Below are 20,064 nucleotides of genomic sequence, written 5' to 3'. Positions count from 1 at the left end.
ATTTCCCTTTCTCCCTCATATATGTATGCATAAACACAGACACACACATGACAGCCAGCATGGTGACTGTAGAGGATACAGGGACAGTCTTGGAGGCAGGAGTATCTGGGGTAAAATTTGTCTTCTCCCAGGTACTAACTTTTTGATCATGGGCACACAACCTCTTACTGCTCCAAATAGAAAACTCTGCTAAAGCTGGGTTCCTGGTTTTCCATACTATATATTCCCTACATGGAGGAAAATACAAGTCCAGAATGACAAATCTCTGTCTCTCTGTCTCTCTGTCTCTCTCTGTCTTCTATATAGAGAATAAATGCACACATATGTGTGTGTGTCTATACTACAGCATGATTCCTTCCATTTACTATCTATGTGACTTTGGATAAGTCAGGTAACCTCTCTCATCCTCAATTTCCTCAGTTTCCTTATTTGTAAAATAAGATGACCTCTGAGATACCTTCTAGCTCTAGGACTTTGATTCTGTGTGAAATTAATAAAATGGACCCTATACTGAAGGCATCACAACCCAAGTAAATAGCACTAAATTGTCGATTTTTGACATTTTAATCAAAGGCTTCTCCTTTAGAGCCTTAGGCCTCTAAAATCAAAAGAGAGCTGGGAAGATTTTAAGCAACCTTGATTCATAACATCATTTCAGTTCCCCTGCTACCTCATGGCATTAAATTTAGAGCAACTATAGGGTGTTTTAATGGGGCAATTAGGTGGTGTAGTGGATAGATCACTGGCCCTGAGGTTAGGAGGACTTGAGTTCAGATCTCACCTCAGACACTCACTAGCTGTGTGACCTAGGACAAGTCACTTAACCCCAATTGCTTTAAGCATCCCGGGCCATCTCCAGTTGTCCTGATATACATCTTGCCACTGGACCAAAATGGCTCTGGAGAAGAGAGTGAGCCTGTTGACCTCACATAGCCCTCCCTCACTTAAATCCAATTCACTGCAAGTCATGACACCACTTCCAGATGTCATGGTCCTCTTCAAAAATGAAGGACAAACAGCAACAACAACAGCAGGGTGTTTAATAGTTGAAAGATGAGTCATATCCACCAGCATTTATTAAGCCTGGTATGTGCCAGGTGCTGTGCTATGTACTAGGGATATAAAAAAAGACAAAAATCAAGTCCTTGCCCTCAAGGAGCTCATAATCTAATGAGGGAGACAACATACAACCTGCTATGTACAAACAAGAGATATACAGGATAAATTGTAGATCATTTCAGAGGGCCAGCACTGCCATTAAGGAGAATCAGGAAATATTTCTTATGGAAGGTTGAACTTCTTACTGAAGGTAAGCCAGGAGGTGAGGGTGAATAGGGAGATAATTCCAGGTATAGGAAACTGCCAGTGAAAATGCATGGGGCTGGGGAACTGAATATTTTGTTTGAAGAACAGCAAAGAGGCAGGCATCATTGGAACTTGGAATATACGGAGGGGAGTAAGGTGTAAGAAAACTGGAAAGGTAGGAAGTGTTCAGGTTATGAAGGATACTGAAGATCAAAATTATGAAGACACACCAAAAAGAAAAAGAAAAAAGGTATGGGTTTTTCCCCCTCTTCTCTTTCTGTTTCAGCATCTCAGGGTCCAACTATCCAGGTCAGCATTGATTAGGAGATGGCTATGAAGACCGTGGAACATGAATATACAATCAAAGATTACTGCGCCTCTAAAAATGATGAATATGAAGAATCTGGAGGAGCCTGGGAATATGTGAACTGAGAGGGAAGTAAACAGTGCTAGAAAAACAGACTGCACAGTGACTACCACAGTGTAAGTTGAAAGAAGAAAAAAAGTGAAACCGAATACCATGTAATTATTATGACCCAGCTTGGCCCCAGAGAAAAGATGAGAAAATGCTTAGCCCTCCCTTCCTTGTAGAGGTGAGGATGAGGGTGTGGCATACTGACTGCACTATCAGACTTGGGGGATAGTTTGGTTAGTTTTGCTGAGTTATATGTTCCCTCTTTATTATTCTTTGTTACTAGGAATTGTTTACTGGGTGGGGAGGATATATTTGGAAATGAATGAAGACAAAAGAAATCAAGAAAATTAAAATGAAAAAAAAAAGGAGTACCAGATACACTTCAAAGACTTGAGTTTGAGTTACTGTTGTACCATGGAACTATCACATGACCATGAACATCTAAGGCTAATCTAGACCTGAGAGATCATAGATGGAAGGAACTTCCAGTATGGAAAAAACCCTTCACCAAGTTTCATCTTCTGTAAAATGGGGATAATCATACCTGTACGATTTATCTCACAGGGTTACTTTGCTTTTTTAGTTATAAAGTGCTATAGAAACAGGAGCTGTTATCATCAGGCCCATCCACAGCAGACATATAATGAGCAGGGCTGGATGAATCTCAAGAAAATAAAAGGACACTTACTATGTGACCCTGGGTAAGTCACTTAACCCCAATTGCCTCACAAAAAAAGGAAAAAAAGAAAGAAAAGAAAAGGAGAGGATAAGTAAAAATCATTCACAGGGGAAAATCTTCTGAACTAAGAAAACCACATAGACACACACAGAGATACACAGACACACAGACACACACAGACACACACACCAGGCAAGGCATTCCTACTTTAATGTAATTTTCATTTCATATTCCAAGGTGACTGAGATTAGAGAGACATTCTAATAAACGATGTTGAAAGTTTTATATTTAGCCTGTTCAGGCCACAGCTAATTTGTGACCAACCAGAAAAAAAAAAAGAAAGAAAAGAAAAGAAAAAAAGGCAGCATTTATTTTAAACTTCAAAGAGGAATTATTCAGTTCTTTCTTTTGTTTTCCCCTGTGCATTGTTTTTCCTGCTGAGAGCACAATGGTACACCACATACTCGGCATTTCCCCAGTTTTCTATTTAGGCCTTCTAGAGAATTACCAGGCTGCGAACAGCAGAGAACATTGGGCATGTTCCCCACTAAAAATCCTGGAGTTAACTCCTAAGTGCCCAAGGCTGCAGGGTTAGGAGTTCTGATCTAGGTTCCCTTGCAACTAACTAGTTGCCTTTCTGGAAAAAAATACAATGGCTTTGGTGGGGCTGTAGTCTCTGTGTGTTTCAGGGAAGGTGCCACTGAGGGTTAATCAGGGATTGCCTTTCAAAAATGCAGGCCTCCTATGGAAGAGGTTCCTGAAGAATGTGGAGCATGAAATGTTGGCAGCTTTTGAAAGGGGGAAGGTAAGTTTACTCAAAAGCCCTGGAGAACTGGAATTATGACTTCAGGAGTCACAGGAAGGCTCTATTTGGGTATGCTTATTAGTGATATCTTTTGTTACCTTCCCACAATCCTTCTAGCCACAGTCCCTGAGAGTACTTTGGGCCAGATGATCCTCCCATGCTGTCCAACCTAAGAGGAATCTTTGATCATATGGGATTCTTCTATTATATAGGGGAAGAAAGGGGTTAACTCAAGGGTTTAACTCTGGGGGAACATTGAAAACCTGATTTTCCAAACTCCTGGTTTCCTATTTCAGGGGTTCATTGGGTCTTTCTTTCTTTCTCTCTTTCTTTCTTCCTTTCTTTCTCTTCCTTCCTTCCTTCCTTCCTTCCTTCCTTCCTTCCTTCCTTCCTTCCTTCCTTCCTTCCTTCCTTCCTTCCTTCCTTCCTTCCTTCCTTCCTTCCTTCCTTCCTTCCTTCCTTCCTTCCTTCCTCCCTCCCTCCCTCCCTCTTTAATCTCTCTTTGTCTCTGTCTCTCCATCTCTGTCTCTGTCTCTCTCCACCCCTTCCCCCTCCCTACTGAGTGGAGCATGAATTAACAACAGCTCAAACCCCCTCCAGGTTTACAGTTGCATGGCTTATTGTGTATATATATCCTTCAGAACCGAAAACCATATGGAGAATTCTGCTTTCTTGATTTTTTTTTCTTTTCTGTGTGTACCAGGAAGTAGTAAAATGTTTTGAGATGCTATTAAAGTCTTTAAGTTACAAAATCGAGATTCCACCTTAAAAAATTTTCCATACTGTACTTTGCATTGCCTGGGGTGCTGACTAGCTGCCAAATATCTATCAGGGGGTGATTTATGATATATGATATGGTCCTCAGCCCAAGTGGAGACTGTTTAGTTGAAACATGAGAAAGGGGAGGCCTTGTGCTCTCCAAAACCAAGATGACTAGTTTCTGTTTGGCTTTTCTGAGGGAACATACAGTACAAAACGTGCCATGTTTTACAGCACCAAACTTATGTAAGAAACAAAGTTAAAGCAAAGGCCCTCGTTGTTTTTTCCTCATTTGTTAGAGGCGGCTTTCAATTCAAGTGGCTTTTTTTTTTTGTCCTATCCTTTCTTGCTGTTGCCGCCCCAGTCGCTGCTGCTGTTAATCTTCAGGGACCTGAAATGTAATTGAACATCTCCGTTCTGGCAATTAAAACATCTTAAAATGAGATTTCAACTCCATGGCTTAAATTTTTCATGCACTTTCCTTTTCTACAATGACTAAGAATATATATTATGATTTCTCTTCTGCAAATGTTTCCTCTGCAGCTGGGAAGAAGTACGTTTCCCAGATGGCTTTTAGGATACACTGTGGTTTGATGAGGGAAAGCAATATGGACACTCCTGAAAAAGTCCTTTGGGGTCCACACAGCAAAATCCCGGTGGTTCCTGATCACAAAGTCTTTCTAGACAATTACAAAAAAGGTGTGATTTTTTTTTTTTGCTATGAAAACACTGTTTGGGGAGACATTGGATCGTGGGTCTTTAAGGTGGAAGGGACCTTAAAGATTACCTGATTGAACCCCCTCAATTTATAGAGAGGACCGAGGCCCAGGGAAGAGTAGTGACTTATTCAAGGTCACACAGGGACCACATAAAAGAATTGGAATTGTAAACCAAGTAACAGGATCAGAGATTTAGAGGTGAAAGGGACCTTAGAAGTAATCTTTTTAAAAAATTAATTGTGTTTATGCTACATAGATTTCTATATAGCCTTGTTTTCTACATTAAACTCCTTGGAAGCTGGGATTGTTTCATTCTTTGTATATCTAATACTTAGCACAATGCTTTGGAATGCAGTAAGCACTTAATAAATACTTGATTAATTGCCGGGTTTTCTATAGCCTAAGAAGGGGAAATTGAGCCCCAGACAGATTAAATGATTGAGGTTTATAAATTTAGAACTGGAAGTCAATAAGCATTTATGAGGCACCTCCTACACACCAGGCACTGTGCTAAGCACCGATTATATGAAGAAAGGTACAGACACACACACTGTATACACCCTGCCTTCAAAGGGCTCACAATCTAATGAAAGAAAAAACATTCAAATGACTTTGCCCATAAAAGATATATAGAGGAAAAATTGGAGATAATTAGCAGAGGGAAGACTCAAGAAGGAAGGAGTTGGGAAAGGTTTTTTGAAGAAGTTAAAATTTTACCTTTGGTTTGAAGGAAGCCAGAGAAGACAGGCGGTCCAGATGAGGAGGGAAAAATTCCAGTGGTTAGGAACAGCCAGTGAAAATACCTGGAATTGGGAACTGGGATGTCTTATGTGAGGAATAAACAATAAGATCAGCAAACTTGGGGGTGAATAAGGTGTAGGAGCACTGGAAAAGTCAGAGGGGGACAGGTTATGAAGGGCTTTGAACCCCAAACAGAGGATTTTCTATTTGATCTTGGAGGTGAGGGAGACCACTGAAAGGGACCTTAGAGGTCATCCAATCTAATCGCTTCGTTTTATAAATGAGAAAACTAAGGGCCAGGAAAATTATTACCTTCCTTCATAATGGCAGAGTTGTGATTTGAACACAAGGCCCTTGACTCCAAACCCAGCATTCTTTCTACTTTATGAAGCTGTTTCCCAATCTCTAATTTCAAGTGCTTCAGACTGTATTCTTTTTTTATAGCCTGAGGTCATGGATGGGTTTTCAACTGACTAGCTGTTCAAAAGACTTTCAAACCACATATCCCAGGAATTTTTGTGAACCAAAGTATGAGATTTCTTTTGAAAGGTCTTAGACTATTTGTTGTTGTTGTGTTGAGTCCATTTCAGTCCTGTGTCTGACTCTTTGTGAGCCCATTTGGGGTTTTCTTGGCAAAGATAGGGGGAGTGGTTGCATATAGTTCCTTCTCCAGCTCATTCTACAGATGAGGAAACTGAGGCAAATAGGGTTAAGTGACTTGCCCAGAGTCACACAACTAATAAGTGTCTCAGGCCAGCTTTAAAGTCCGGAAGATGAGTCTTCCTGACTCAGGCCTGGAAAGTTAGACACAACTGACAGAACTGAACAATAACAACTATTATTATTATTATTAGTAGTATTATTATATATTTTTCAATTCCTAACTATCTTAAAGGAATAATTCCTGCATCTGACTCCAACAGGAATCAGGATGAGATAGTTGGGCAGCAAGAGAAAAAGGATCCTGGTGGAGGCATCATGGTGAAGTAGAAGGAGCTCTTGAATCAAGGCTCCTAAGTTCTATTCACTTGTGCGACCTTAGGCAAACTACTTCTCTCTAGGCCTCGATTTCTTCATCTTTAAAACGAGGGACTTAGATTTCAGGACCTCCGGGGTTCCTTTCAGTTCTAGATCTATGACTACTATGGAGCTCTATCACATCCAAGGACTTTGAACTCAACTGAAGAGATATTGAGAAAAAGAAGAAGCTTTTAAGACCATTGGTGACAATATCTATTGATCTGACTCTTTCACAGTACCTTTTTGAGAGGACGTTTGACTTCCTACATTCCTTCTAGGAATCTAGTCCAAAAGACTTTATGTTTCCCCCAAACCATCCCCTCTTCCTAACTTCCCTCTACTTTTTGAGGATACCATTATCCTTCTAGTAATTCATGCTCATAACCTCAGAGTCGTTCTCCACTCTTTCCTCTCTGTAGCCCCTCCCTCCCATTCCTATAAGTCTCCAAGTTTTGTTAATTCTACTTTTACAGCATTTGTCACATCTGTCCCTCCTTTCCATTTATATACTTACTATCCTAGTGGGGGGCCCTCGTCACCTCTCACCTGGACTATTGCAATATCCTTCTAATGGTGTTTCCTCTCTTTTTTTTTTTTGAGTTCTCCTCTTTCCAATATACTTTCCAAAAAGTTGCCAAATCAATATTATTTTAAAAAATAATTATTCCTCCCAATTACATGTTTAAACAAATTTTAATATTTCTTTTAAGTTTTGAATTCCAAATTCTATCTCTCCCTCGCCCTTGCCTGAGACTAGTTAAGCAATTTGATATAGGTTATACATCGGTAATCATGTAAAAGATTTCCATATTAGTCATTTGGTACAAGAAGACTCAAATTTAAAAGAATGAAAGAAAGGAAAAGGAAGGAAGGAGATGAAAAATAGTATGCTTCAGTCTGTATTCAGACAACATAAGTTCTTTCTTTAGAGGCAGATAGCATTTTTCATCATGAGTCATTTGGGATTGTCTTAGATGATTGTATAGCCGAGGACAACTAAGTCATTCACAGTTCTTCATTGTACAATATTGCTGTTACTGTGTACAATGTCCTCCTGGTTCTGCTCACTTCACTCTGTATTCAGTTCATGTAGGTCTTTCCAGGTTTTTCTGAAATCATCCTGCTTGGCATTTCTTAAAACACAATAATATTCATCACAACCATATACCAGAACTTGTTTAGCCATTCCCCAATTGATAGGCATCCCTTTGATTTCCATTTCTTAGTCACCGCAAAAAGAGCTGCTATTATTATTTTTGTACAAGTAGGTTCCCCCCCACACACACACACTTTTTGATCTTCTTAGTATATAGACCTAGCATTGGCATTGCTGGATCAAAGGGTACACATAGTTTTATTGCCATAGGCATAGTTACAAATTGTTCTCCAGAATAGTTGGATCAGTTCACAATTCAACCAGCAAAGTATTAGTGTCCCAGTTTCTACACATCACCTCCAACATTTAAAATTTTTCTTTTTTGTCATATTAGGCAATCTTCCAAATCAATATTCTTAAAGTTCAAACCTGACTGGGTCTTTTCTCTCTTCAAGAAGCCCCAGTGCCAAGGTCCAAATGAAATTTAGGATGAAAAATACAAATTTCTTTGGTGTTTAAAGACCTTAAATGCCTTCTTCCAGCTTACCTTCTCAGGTTTATTGGAATTTGCTCTCCTTTGTACATATTATATTCCAGCTAATCTGTTTTGCTCACTGCTCCTCCTACAAGAGATTCCATATTTTGTTCCCTTGGTTGCTTCAAGATAAGAAAAAATGGTCTTCTCATCTCTGTGTCTAATAATCATTAGTTTCCTTCCAAGCTCAGATCAATCTAAACCTCCTGCTACAAGAGGGCAAATCTGATCTTCCTCTGTACCTCCCTAGCTAGTGCCCTCTCCCACCAAATTACTTTGTAAAATTTTGGTATTTTTAACTTTGAATTCCTAGAATTGAGAATATTTCCTGGCACAGATATTATCCGCTGAAAAAAAAAAGTATGTTGAATGAATGAATGAATATATATCTTCCTTTTCAGATTTATCAAAATGCCTTTTCCTGAATCTCTTATTTGTACCTGTAGCAGCCTCTTTGGAGCATCTTCCCAAATGGATACTCATAGGTGATAGATAAAGTGGGATGACTATTTTCATAATCTCTAAGATACTTTGTGGGCCTTTACTCTTAAAGCTATATAGTTTAGAATCCCCACAGTGAGCCGGGAGACACTATTACTCAAAGCAAAGGCATTTACTAAGCTATTGTAAGAAGAATAGGTACAAAATATTACCCTCACAAACCTGGGGTACACTCTTCCACTAACACAGTCTGTGGGAAGAATGGGCACAAACTTAGAGTACAATGGTAATGAGGCAGATGTGTAGGAAATACATGTGACTAAAGCAATTCACACCTTCAGTGCTATTCATTCTCTTCTCATTCAGTCCTTATTGATACTCCACACCTGGATATAGCATCTCCACTGGGTGGATTTCTCAGCTGGGTTCTCTAGGTCTGCTTCTTTTCTCTGCAGGTTATCTTGGAAACAGCTAGGCTAATTCTCCCTTGAATCTATGATCATGTCTTTTCTTGGCTTCTATGGTCTGTCTCTCAATGACTAGCAAGTTCTTCCTTCTTTGACTGCTGGATCCCATATGATTTGTTTCAGAGTTGGTGAATTTAACTTTTTGAAGAGCCATGGGGAATGACCACTCCTTGCTCCTTTCCAGTTCAATTAAGGAAAACTTATTCCCACTAACCACAAATTCATCCTTCCTAAATGGTTGATAGTACATAGATGTCTATACTCTTCTATGACATCAAGAGAAACGTTTTTGGTTTGTTTCTTTGGTTTTGCAGGGCAATGAGGGGTAAGTGACTTGCCCAAGGGTCACACAGCTGGGTAAGTGTCAAGTGCTGAGTCAGATTTGAACGCAATCCTCCTGAATACAGGGCTGGTTCTTTATCCACTGCACCACCTAGCTGCCCCAAAGAGAAACTGTTTATCACTCTGGGAAGGGATAATATGGTGTAAATACTCTTTGTAATGGTGAAGATAATTATATCTCAGGTCTCTGTTATCTGCCATCTATTCCAGCTTGTGGTGATGGGGGTGTAGAGTTAGAAGACCAAATCTGACCCTCCCAACCTTTCCAAACATATCCCATTTACCTTTTTACTAGAGTTATTTGGGTACCTCCCTTTCTCTCTATAGAATGTAAGCCCTTGAGAACAGAATCTGCCTCATCAGTCTTGGAATATAATTTGTTTTTGAATTGAACATCGCCTTGAACAGAAATTTTGTGCTCCTCAGCAAATCTGGTGCAGATGTCTGCTAATCATTCAGAATGACCTGAGACCACCTGGTTTAGAATTGTTCTCTGGCTTCAGATCATAGGATGGAGAGCTGGAAGGGGCTTCAAGCCATCCCAGAATTCAACTTCTCACTGTATAGATGAAGAACCTGAGGTCTAGAAAACTGAAATGACTTGTTCCGGGTCACACAGGTAATCAGCAGCAATTATGCTAATTGAAGCAGAATTTAACAGCCTCTCTACAATGTAAAGAAGACTGAGTTTGGAGTCAAATGACTGCATTTCTGCCCCTAATGTCTGCTGCCTGGTTAACCTTGAGGAAGTTCCTTAACTAGATGGCCTTACTCTCTTGTAAAATGAGGGGCCTTGAATCAGGTAGCTGGTCTCTGAGGTCAGACTCTGATCTTCCTTACAGTCCCTAGTGTCATTTCCAATACACCTTATGTTACTCACCCCAAGTTCTTTCAAGTTGGAGCTAAATAAATATGTCAACCATAGCCCTACATCTTCTGAATATGCAATAGCTCGCCTTTACATTTTGCTAGGGTGCTTTCCTAAATGCAGGGAAGGGTGGTTCTTTTTACAGGAGAAATGAAGGTGTTCTCAGGACATGATCTTGGAGTTCACTCCCTTTGGAACATGAACTTCAACTTCCCAAGAGCTCAGGGTCTTAAGGAACCCCAGAGTCTCTGCAGTCCTTGGAGGCTGAGATAACCTGTTGCTATTTTTGAACATAAACAGACCTTATTAAGGCATCAAAAGGTCTACTCGTGTGTGTGTGTGTGTGTGTGTGTGTGTGTGTGTGTTTCTTTTCCTCTCTCATTCTGGCATTTGGAATGTCACTGTAAGTCAGAGCCTTGAGACTTGGCCAGGCTGCATTTGCAAACAAACATCCTGTCAAAGGGGCCAGCACTCTGTGTTCCAGGATGATTGACAGGAAGCAGGGTGCTGGGTGAGGAGGGAGGATGGACATTCCTTGTGGGATGGTCTCCATTTCCCTAAACAAAAGCAAAGGGAGGAAGGCTCCTCACCTATTCATTTGCAAACCCACTTGGGTAGAAGTTGGAATGTTTCAAGAGTTGGTGGTGAAAGGAGTTAGGGAGGATGTGGGCTGGGGAAGAGGGGAAAGGAGCACTTCTAGGGGCTGGACTATTATTCAACCCCACAATTAAAAAGAGAAAAATGCTAAACCTTTTGATGATGCTATTGCTTGTAGTAACTGCACATGCTGAGATCCAAGAGGCATGGATGGCATGGACCACTTAAAACAGGCCATAGGACAAAAGGGAGAAAGCCAAATAAGATGAGGAAAAGGCAAATATTTGTTCTGCTTAGAAACTGGGTTTGATGGGAGGTGATGAGGGTGGGAGGAAGAGAGAGGGGAGTAGGTAGGGACCTAGAATGGTTTTCTCTCCTGGTTTCCCCAAGGTCTTTCTATTCTTCTACTGGCTGGTAAGAGTGAAGAAAAAAAAATCAAAGGGATGGAAAATAGAAAAAGACAAGGGCAAAGGCAAGGAAAGATATTGAAAAGCATTCATAGACTCCTCCACTTCCAACCTGACTCCTACAGATTTTTTTTTGGGGGGGGGCAGGGCAATGAGGGTTAAGTGACTTGACCAGGGTCACACAACTAGTGTCAAGTGTCTGAGGCTGGATTTGAACTCAGATCCTCCTAAATCCAGGGCCAGTGCTTTATCTACTGAGCCACCTAGCTGCCCTCCTATAGAATTTTTAATGTAAATCAGTTCAACAAGCATTTAATTAAATACCTATTGTGTGCATATTGGAGAAACCAATATATACACAGATGTGTAAACACAAAAATACAGTTCCAGCCACTCCAATCAAACTGGCCTATTAGCTGGTCCTAGTACAGGATGTTGCATCTCCTTCTCCTGTGCTTTTGAACAGGCCATTCCCCACCCCCATGCCAAGAAAACTCTCCCTCCCTCCACATGTTCACCTTTAGAATCCTGTATCCTTCAAAACTCCATTCAATGGCTACTTCCTACACAAGGCCTTTCCTGATGCCCTCCATGAGTTAGTGCCCTTTACTTCTTCAAATAACTTTGCATTAGGACAGCTAGGTGGCACAGTAGATAAAGCACAGGCTCTGGATTCAGGAGGACCTGAGTTCAAATCTGGTCTCAAGACAGTTCACACTTATTAGCTGTGTGACACTGGGCAAGTCACTTAATCCTCATTGCTGCAAAAACAAACAAATAACTTTGCATTAATTCTGTTTACTTATCTGTGTAAATATTAAAACCCTCCAACCCCCATCTCACTCCCAGGAGAAAGTAAGTTCCTTGAAGACAGGGGTTATTTGGGTCTTTTTCTTTCTATAGGTTCTCAAGGCTTTATATGGTATGTAGCCTTTAGCAGGTATTGAGTAAATGTTTGTTGAAGAATGGGAAAGAAAAAGGGGGAGAATTTCAGAAGTTAAGGGGATATTAAGTAGGGGGAGCCCACCTGATGAGAAAATGGAAACATAGAATTAAAATGGCCACAAAAAACCACAAAATGGTGCCTCTCCCTAATGCATCAAATAGTAGCAGGTCCCCAAATAGCTCACCTTTTTATGGTGCTTTATGGTTTACAAAGCTCATACTTTATAACAATCCTGTGAGGTAGATCCAGTAGGTATTATAAGTCGTGGGTTAAATAATTTGTCCATAGTCACACAGATAGGCAGTATTGGAGCTCATTTTCAAATCCAGTTCCCCTCCCCAACCCCAATCCACCCCCATATCAAGATATCTCTTGCATGGTGTAGTATTTTATATCCTCACCTTGGATATAATCAGCAGTATACACTGAGGCAAGTAGGTGGTAGTAGATAGAGTTCTGGGCCTAGAGTCAGGAAGATCTGAGCTCAAAGTCAGCCTCAGATACTCTGTGACTCTGTGAACGTCTCTTAACCCCTTTCTACCTCAGTTTCCTCAACTGTAAAAAGGGAATGATAACAGCACCCACCTCATAGGGTTGCCATGAAGATCAAATGAGATCATATTTTGCCTGGTACAAAGTAGGTGAGCAGCTTAGGTGGCTCTGCCTGGAGTCAGGAAGACTTATGATCCTGAATTCAAATGTGGATGCAGACAATTACTAGCTATGTGACCCTAGACAAGTCACCTAACCCTATATGTCTCAGTTCCTCCTCTGTAAAATGATCTGAAGAAGGAAATGGCCAGTTTCTTTGCCAAGAAAACTCCAAATGGGGTCATGAAGAGTTGGGACATGACTGAAACCATTCAACAACAACAACAACAAAAAACATAGTAGGCACAATAGAAATACTTATTCCTTCCTCCTACCTCCTTCCATTATATCACAGCCACCACTCCTGTGTAAATTAGTAGTTACATATATAAATATGATTGAGATAATTTTATCAAGGAGGCAAGCTCACTGATGTAGGGGAGACTAACAAAAGAGAGCTGGGAACAGGGAAAAATACAAGCTGCTTGTAACCCCCCGGAGTAGTTTTAAAATGTATCTAGGAACGATTGTTCCATTAATCCCAGACTATAGCCTAGTCTATGGCTGGAAATCACAGGATTAAAGAATTGGAAAAGACTGTTTTTCTTAACCCTTTTTTGTGCCATCGACCCCTTTGGCAGTAAATGAATAGGTTTAAAAGGGAAACTAATGCTATTGAAATACATTTATCAAAATAATTTTTAAAAGTTCATAGACCGCAGGTTAAGAACTTTTCACACTTTACAATCAGGAAATGAAGGCACAGAAAAGCTGAATGATTTGTCCAAGGAGGAGAGCTCAGGTCTCCTGACCATCCCTAATACTTTCCCTAACACACAGTGCCTGTCGTCTCTTGCTTCTAAATGTGTGACTTCAGGCAGAGAGCCCAACCTGTTGGAGATTTGATCATTTTTATTTTGCTGGGTTTAGCAAGAGAACTGATGTGGGCCAACAAAGCTGAGTGAGGACCAGAAATCAGACCCAGAAGTAGAGATTATGTCATCAAAGCATGAACTAGGACATTTTCATACTGATTGGAGATTATAATTCAACCATATATTCATATACTGTCTATAACTTACTCATTGCTTATAATATTCACTGTTTCTTATATCTTTGAAAAATGGTGCTCTTTGGAGATAGCTAGGTACCAAAGTTGAGAATTCTCATTACATTCTATTGAACATCAGTCAGAATGTTATTGAGACAAATATATACAAGCAGAAAGAAAGTCCCTGCCCGTAAGGAGCTTACATGCTAATGAAGAGAGATAGGCAATCAAAAGGAAGTTGGAAAGAGGAATGGGGGAGAGAAATAGAGGAAGGGAAGAGGATAAGGCTGAGAGGAGTTGGTGGTAGAGAAAGTCTGGCATGCAGTCTGGAGAGGAATGGAGACTTGGCTGGGCTTGGACACTTTTGCTTAAATTCAGTGGCTGGGAGAAGTCAATCAATCAGAGAAGAGACCACTGAAGGTTAATGTTTGAAGTTCAGGTATGGAGTGAGCTTCCAGGATGAAGAGGTTTCTGGGCTATGATTCCAATGATTTGAATGATTCAATTCATTCTAACAAATATTTATTAATTTCTTACTATGTACAAAAAGTTATATACATCCCAGGATTGCAGGTATGTGTAACTCAGTTTGAAGTGTCTCCAGGAAGAGTACACAGGGCAGACCTCTTAGCATGGTATCCAAAGCAATCTGGATGAGTAGAAACAATGGTGGTGATTCAATTCTCACTCTAAACTGGGTGGCAATGGGCCGGTGGTCAATTAAAATCTATTACCCTCTGTTTCTTCACAGTTAAGATGGGGAGAATATTTTCAGTACCTATCTCACAGCTTGGTTATGAGGAAAGCACTTGGTAAACTTTATAAAGCTGTAATGAAAGTTATTATTATAAATAATCTAACTAAAACTTATTTGTCCAGTGTCACCACTACTCTTGTCCTTATACTCTTTGCTCTAGATAAACTACTTTCCCGTCTCATTGCTCTTAAAATTTGATGACTTCCTCTCTGTTTTTTTTTAAACTATTCTGAATATCTTTTCTTGAATGACTTTCCCACCTTTCTCTCACCTGTTGGAGGCCTTCCTGGTTATCTCCTGACATTACACTCTGATTTTCCACCTATCCCCTCTCATTCTTGCCACAAGATCAGCCCATCTTCTCTTCCTATCAGACAGACCCTTAAAGATATCTTTTACTTGGGGCAGCTAGGTGGCGCAGTGGATAGAGCACCGGCCCTGGAGTCAGGAGTACCTGAGTTCAGGTCCGGCCTCAGACACTTAACACTTACTAGCTGTGTGACCCTGAGCAAGTCACTTAACCCCAATTGCCTCACTAAAAAAAAAAAAAAAAAAAAAAGATATCTTTTACTTAAGTTCTTATTTGGAGTTTCTTATTAGTTATATGTTGCAGCCTACCTACAGCCATCATGAATCTCCTCACTGACCTCTTTGTGATCCTCATTTTAATTTTTTTATTTTTTAGTGGCAGCTGTATATTCATATCCTGGTTCCAAATAAAACATTGGTAGAACGTTAATGGTAAAAATATGGGTTTTTGCTTTTCTGAGAAGCTTGGGCTAAATAAAAGAGTGCTGCAGTTTCTTGAAGGCAATCCAGCATAGCCTTCTCCTCCTGTTCAACTGCAGGTCCATTTCACTGTCTATCATCTACCTTAGACACACATACAGATGGATAAATTCTACAGGGCATCCATCCAAATGCATATTAGAATCAGGGAGATGGAAATTCATTATTCACTTGATCTTTCCTGTGTGAATGGTCAGGCCAAGCTCCTTTGAGTGACTATAAATCTTTTCCAGGATGCACAACAGTTTCCTGAGCCTTAATGAAATCAGAACAATGTCATACAAAAACAGGAACATTTAAAGGACCTCTCCATTCATAGGGGATCCCTCCTTGATAAGTATTTGGTCCTGGATCTCCTCTATCACTGTGGTGAATAGCTTTGGTGAGCTGGTCTGTCCCTGTTTTATGTTTCACGTGATAATTATGATCAGAGGGCCATCAAACAGGGTAATTACTGCTGTTGTATCTTCCAAAGAATCTTGAACAATTTTGATGCATGCATGAATCCATGAGGGAAGTCCAGTAGATTTTATTATTTCCATTTTAAAGATGAGGAAACTCTGTCTCAGAGAAGCTAGGTGACTTGATCATGATTGTTCAACTTATAAGCATCAGAAAGGGAATTAAAACCTGGATGTTACTTGAGTCCACGGCCAGGACTCTTTCCACTGTGCCACGTGACTTTTTTTTTTTTTCATATGACATTGTTGTATGTTTTCACTCTCATCCTGGTGGGAAGGTTTTTGTTGTTCAGCAATGTTGGACTCCTCTGGAATGTTTTGTCATTTCCTTCTCCAGCTCATTTTACAGATGAAGAAACTAAGGCAAATGTAAAGAATTAATTGTTATTTGAGGTTTTTATACATCAGAGCACACTGGCCTGGGGCTCTGCAAACCACATGGTGCTACACCCACTGGTTGTAGCCATTGCCATGGTGCTGGCACCTCATGTCATCACCACTCGCCGACACCTACATGGGACTGGCAAAATTATAATGATTGGAAGCCTAGTGAGGGCATTCATGTGACTGTCAGAGTGGCCATCCCATTGGCTGGGGCTGTGTGGGGTTTTTCTGGGATTGGGGGAGGAGAAATGGGCATTCTAGCTGGAGGCTGGAAGGTGACAGGAGTTCTGCTTTGCATTCTCAGCTGATTCCTGGGCAGTGGTATCTTTACGGGTTGTATAATTTCCCTTTCCTTTGATCCTACTGATCCTTTTTGTGTGTTTTTTTTAAAGTTTGTTCTTGTTAAAATAAATCCTGTTCTGTTTTGAGGGAGGCTGCCGGTCTCCTTCCTTGCCCCAATATTGCGGCAAGCCACTTAGCTAACACTCCCCAATTAAAAATTGGTCTCCACACAAACAAGGTTAAATGATTTGCCCAGAGTCACACAACTAGTGTGTCTGAGGCCAGAGTTGAAGTCAGGAAGATTAATCTTCCTGACTTTTAGGCCTGACACTCTATCCTCTGGCCACCCAGCTATTCCTTGTAGGTTTCAACAAGTTTAGACATGCATATGACTTCCCTTAACTTTGTTATAAAGTGTCTCTTTCCATTGCCAATACCTTTGAGCCATGAGGAGGCCAAATGAATAATCAATTTGAGTTCAATGATGAGATCATGTGTGTTTGTAGTTGAGATAGATAGATAATTAGTTAGTTAATTGGTTGGTTGGATGGATGGATGGATGGATATAGAGTCCTTATTAATTGCTTTTTAATAGTAGGCACTTTTTGGTTTTTGTTTTGTTTTGTTTTGTTTTTGTTTTTTAGTGAGGCAATTGGGGTTAAGTGACTTGCCCAGGGTCACACAGCCAGTAAGTGTTAAGTGTCTGAGGCCAGATTTGAACTCAGGTCTTCCTGATTCCAGGGCCGGTGCTCTATGCACTGCACCACCTAGCTGCCCTATAGTAGGCACTTTTTAGGCCCGAATTTTAGTTCTCTATTTTATCCACTATTTGGTAGTTAACCATTATGAGTCAGACACACACTCCCCCCCACATTGTCTTTGGCTCTTATAAACCATTTCATTTTCTCAGTTGCTAATCTTTCTCTGCTTTTTTCCCCTACTGGAATACTGGCAAAAACTATTTTAGGGAGAAAACACAAGCCTTAAAAATATCTTTTGTATTCAATAAGAACATGTTTTAGATTGAGCAATTGATGAAATAGGTATTGCTCAGTATCACAAATGCCAGATGAGAAAACCAAAAGGCTCATGAGGGTTTGATGATTGAGCTCCTTGTGTGGACTTCACTGTCCACTCCATCTCCCACTTGTTCTAGACACATTCTTCTGTTCCCACCTGTGGGTTTCTGCCATGATTTTTTCTATGGCTTGTTGTGACTGAGAAATGGTCCTGTATGTGCTGTATTCCAAAGCCTCTATCATTCTCTTCTAATTTCTGGATGATGTTTGCTGCTGATAACCTCTTCCCTTTGCAAACATGAAGGCAGAAGCCCTGGGAGGGAGAATGATCAGTGTGGGATCACATAGAGGTGAGGAGCCAGGGAGGAAACAGAATTCACAGCATCTCCATTCCCAGGGGTGGTTTTTATCTCCTCGACTCATGCTGTCTCTACAAACCTATGTGTATCCTATGATTTCTTAAAGGGTGCTTTGAAAAAATAAATGAAAGAGAAGCTGAGTGTGCCTATCCTGGACTAATAACAATAGGAACAATATGCTCTAGGTGGGGCTGTGATTGTAGAATCACTGATTGATTTAGAGTTCAAAGGGATGGCCTCAGAGGCCATGTAATTCAAACATCTCATTTTACAATTGAGGATATTGAGGCCTAAGGAGTTTAAGTGACTCACCCAAGATCACATAAGTAGGAATCATTAGGGTCAGGGTATAAGCTAGGTCTTCTGACTTCAGAGACAGTACTCTGAAGAGACCAAGGGCTCTGCAAACATTTGAAGACTGTAATGACCATGACCTAAAATGAAAGCAATGTCTTATTAAGATTAGAAATTACAATTAGAAAATTACATTATAAAATTAAAGAAATATCTTTATATATATAGTGGATTAAAACTAAGTCAGAGTAGGAAAAATGTGGAGGGAGGAGGGGCTCTTTTCTTGGAAATTTACAGAAATCTTTAAGTTTTCTTGATGCCATTTTCTTTCTTTCCTTTCCTTTTCTTTTCTCCTTCCTTCCTTCCTTCCTTCCTTCCTTCCTTCCTTCCTTCCTTCCTTCCTTCCTTCCTTCCTTCCTTCCTTCCTTCTTTCCTTTCTTTCTCTCTCTCTCTTTCTCTCTCTCTCCCTCCCTCCCTCCCTCCCTCCCTCCCTCCCTCCCTCTCTTCCTTCCTTCCTTCCTTCCTTCCTTCCTTCCTTCCTTCCTTCCTTCCTTCCTTCCTTCCTTCCTTCCTTCCTTCCTTCCTTCCTTCCTTCCTTCCTTTTCTTTCTTTCTTTCTTTCTTTCTTTCTTTCTTTCTTTCTTTCTTTCTTTCTTTCTTTCTTTCTTTCTTTCTTTCTTTCTTTCTTTCTTTCTTTCTTTCTTTCTTTCTTTCTTTCTTTCTTTCTTTCTTTCTTTCATCACAATAATACCACCACCTCCACAAAACCTCCTTTGTGAAAAAATTAAATGTTAAATCAAATGTACTGACATTGCAACAGTGCATGTAACATCTGGTACCAGTAGTCTCCAGCCTCTCTAGCAGAGGAGGAATGTGTGGGGGAAAGCTTTTTAAAAAGGAAATTTGGCTCAAACAAGCTTTCAAGAGAGGCCGCTTCATAGAGCAGGTATCACACTGGTCTTGAAGCCAGAAAGACATGGGTTCAAGTGGTTCCTTAGAGACTCACTCATTTTGTGGAACTGAGTACGGCTCTTAAATTCTTCAAATTTTGATTTCTTCATCTATGAAATAGGGATGATAATAATGACCAAAGCATTAAGCTTAGAAGATTGCTATGGGAATCATGAGATAATATGTGTTAAAACCCTTTGCAAAACTTAAAATGCTATGCAAATATCAATCAATAAATGTTTGTTAAGCACCTACTATGTGCCAGGAACTGTCTACAAGTTATTAGGAATCTTCAAAAGGACAGAAGGTGATGTACCTGCAGGGCTAGCTTTTAAAAGTTACAAACTGTGGACATTTCCATTGCAGCAGTATGCTTCTACACAATGGACAATCATTCATGAGACTAGCAGAGCATCTGATCTTTTTGGAGGATATACATATACATATACCCATACCCATACCTATACACATACACATATGCACATATACACACATGCATATACATACACATATACATCTATGTGTGTATGTACATATGTATGTATACATGTATATGCATTTTTCTCAGGCTAACTTCTTGTTATTCTGTATAATTCATTATGAATAGTGATTTTCAGAATTATTTTTTAATGTGAACTTGTTATACATGCTTTATCTTTTCTATTTATAGTTTTGGTATTGACTTTCTTGCCTGTATTTTCTCACATTTCCTTGTATTGCACAGGGAGAGAAAAAAGAAACCCCCCTCATAGATATTTTGTTGCACAATGTATTTGAACTTATCTGAAATGGCATCCAAAAGTTGGAAGTATCTTGCTATAAGAGAACTCTCTTTGAGGTTTTAGGTTCAGTTTCTTCATTTGTAAAATAGGGGTTATAATACTTGTACCACCTATATCACAGACTTATTTTAAGGAAAATGTTTTGTAAACCCCAAAGCACTGCAGAAATGTATTTTATTATACATTATAGGTATAATAAAATG

The sequence above is a fragment of the Dromiciops gliroides genome, chromosome 1 (genome assembly GCF_019393635.1).
Source record: "Dromiciops gliroides isolate mDroGli1 chromosome 1, mDroGli1.pri, whole genome shotgun sequence".
Classification (NCBI taxonomy): Eukaryota; Metazoa; Chordata; class Mammalia; order Microbiotheria; family Microbiotheriidae; genus Dromiciops; species Dromiciops gliroides.
The sequence above is the reverse complement of the archived record's forward strand: the minus strand, read 5'-3'. Positions refer to the sequence as shown.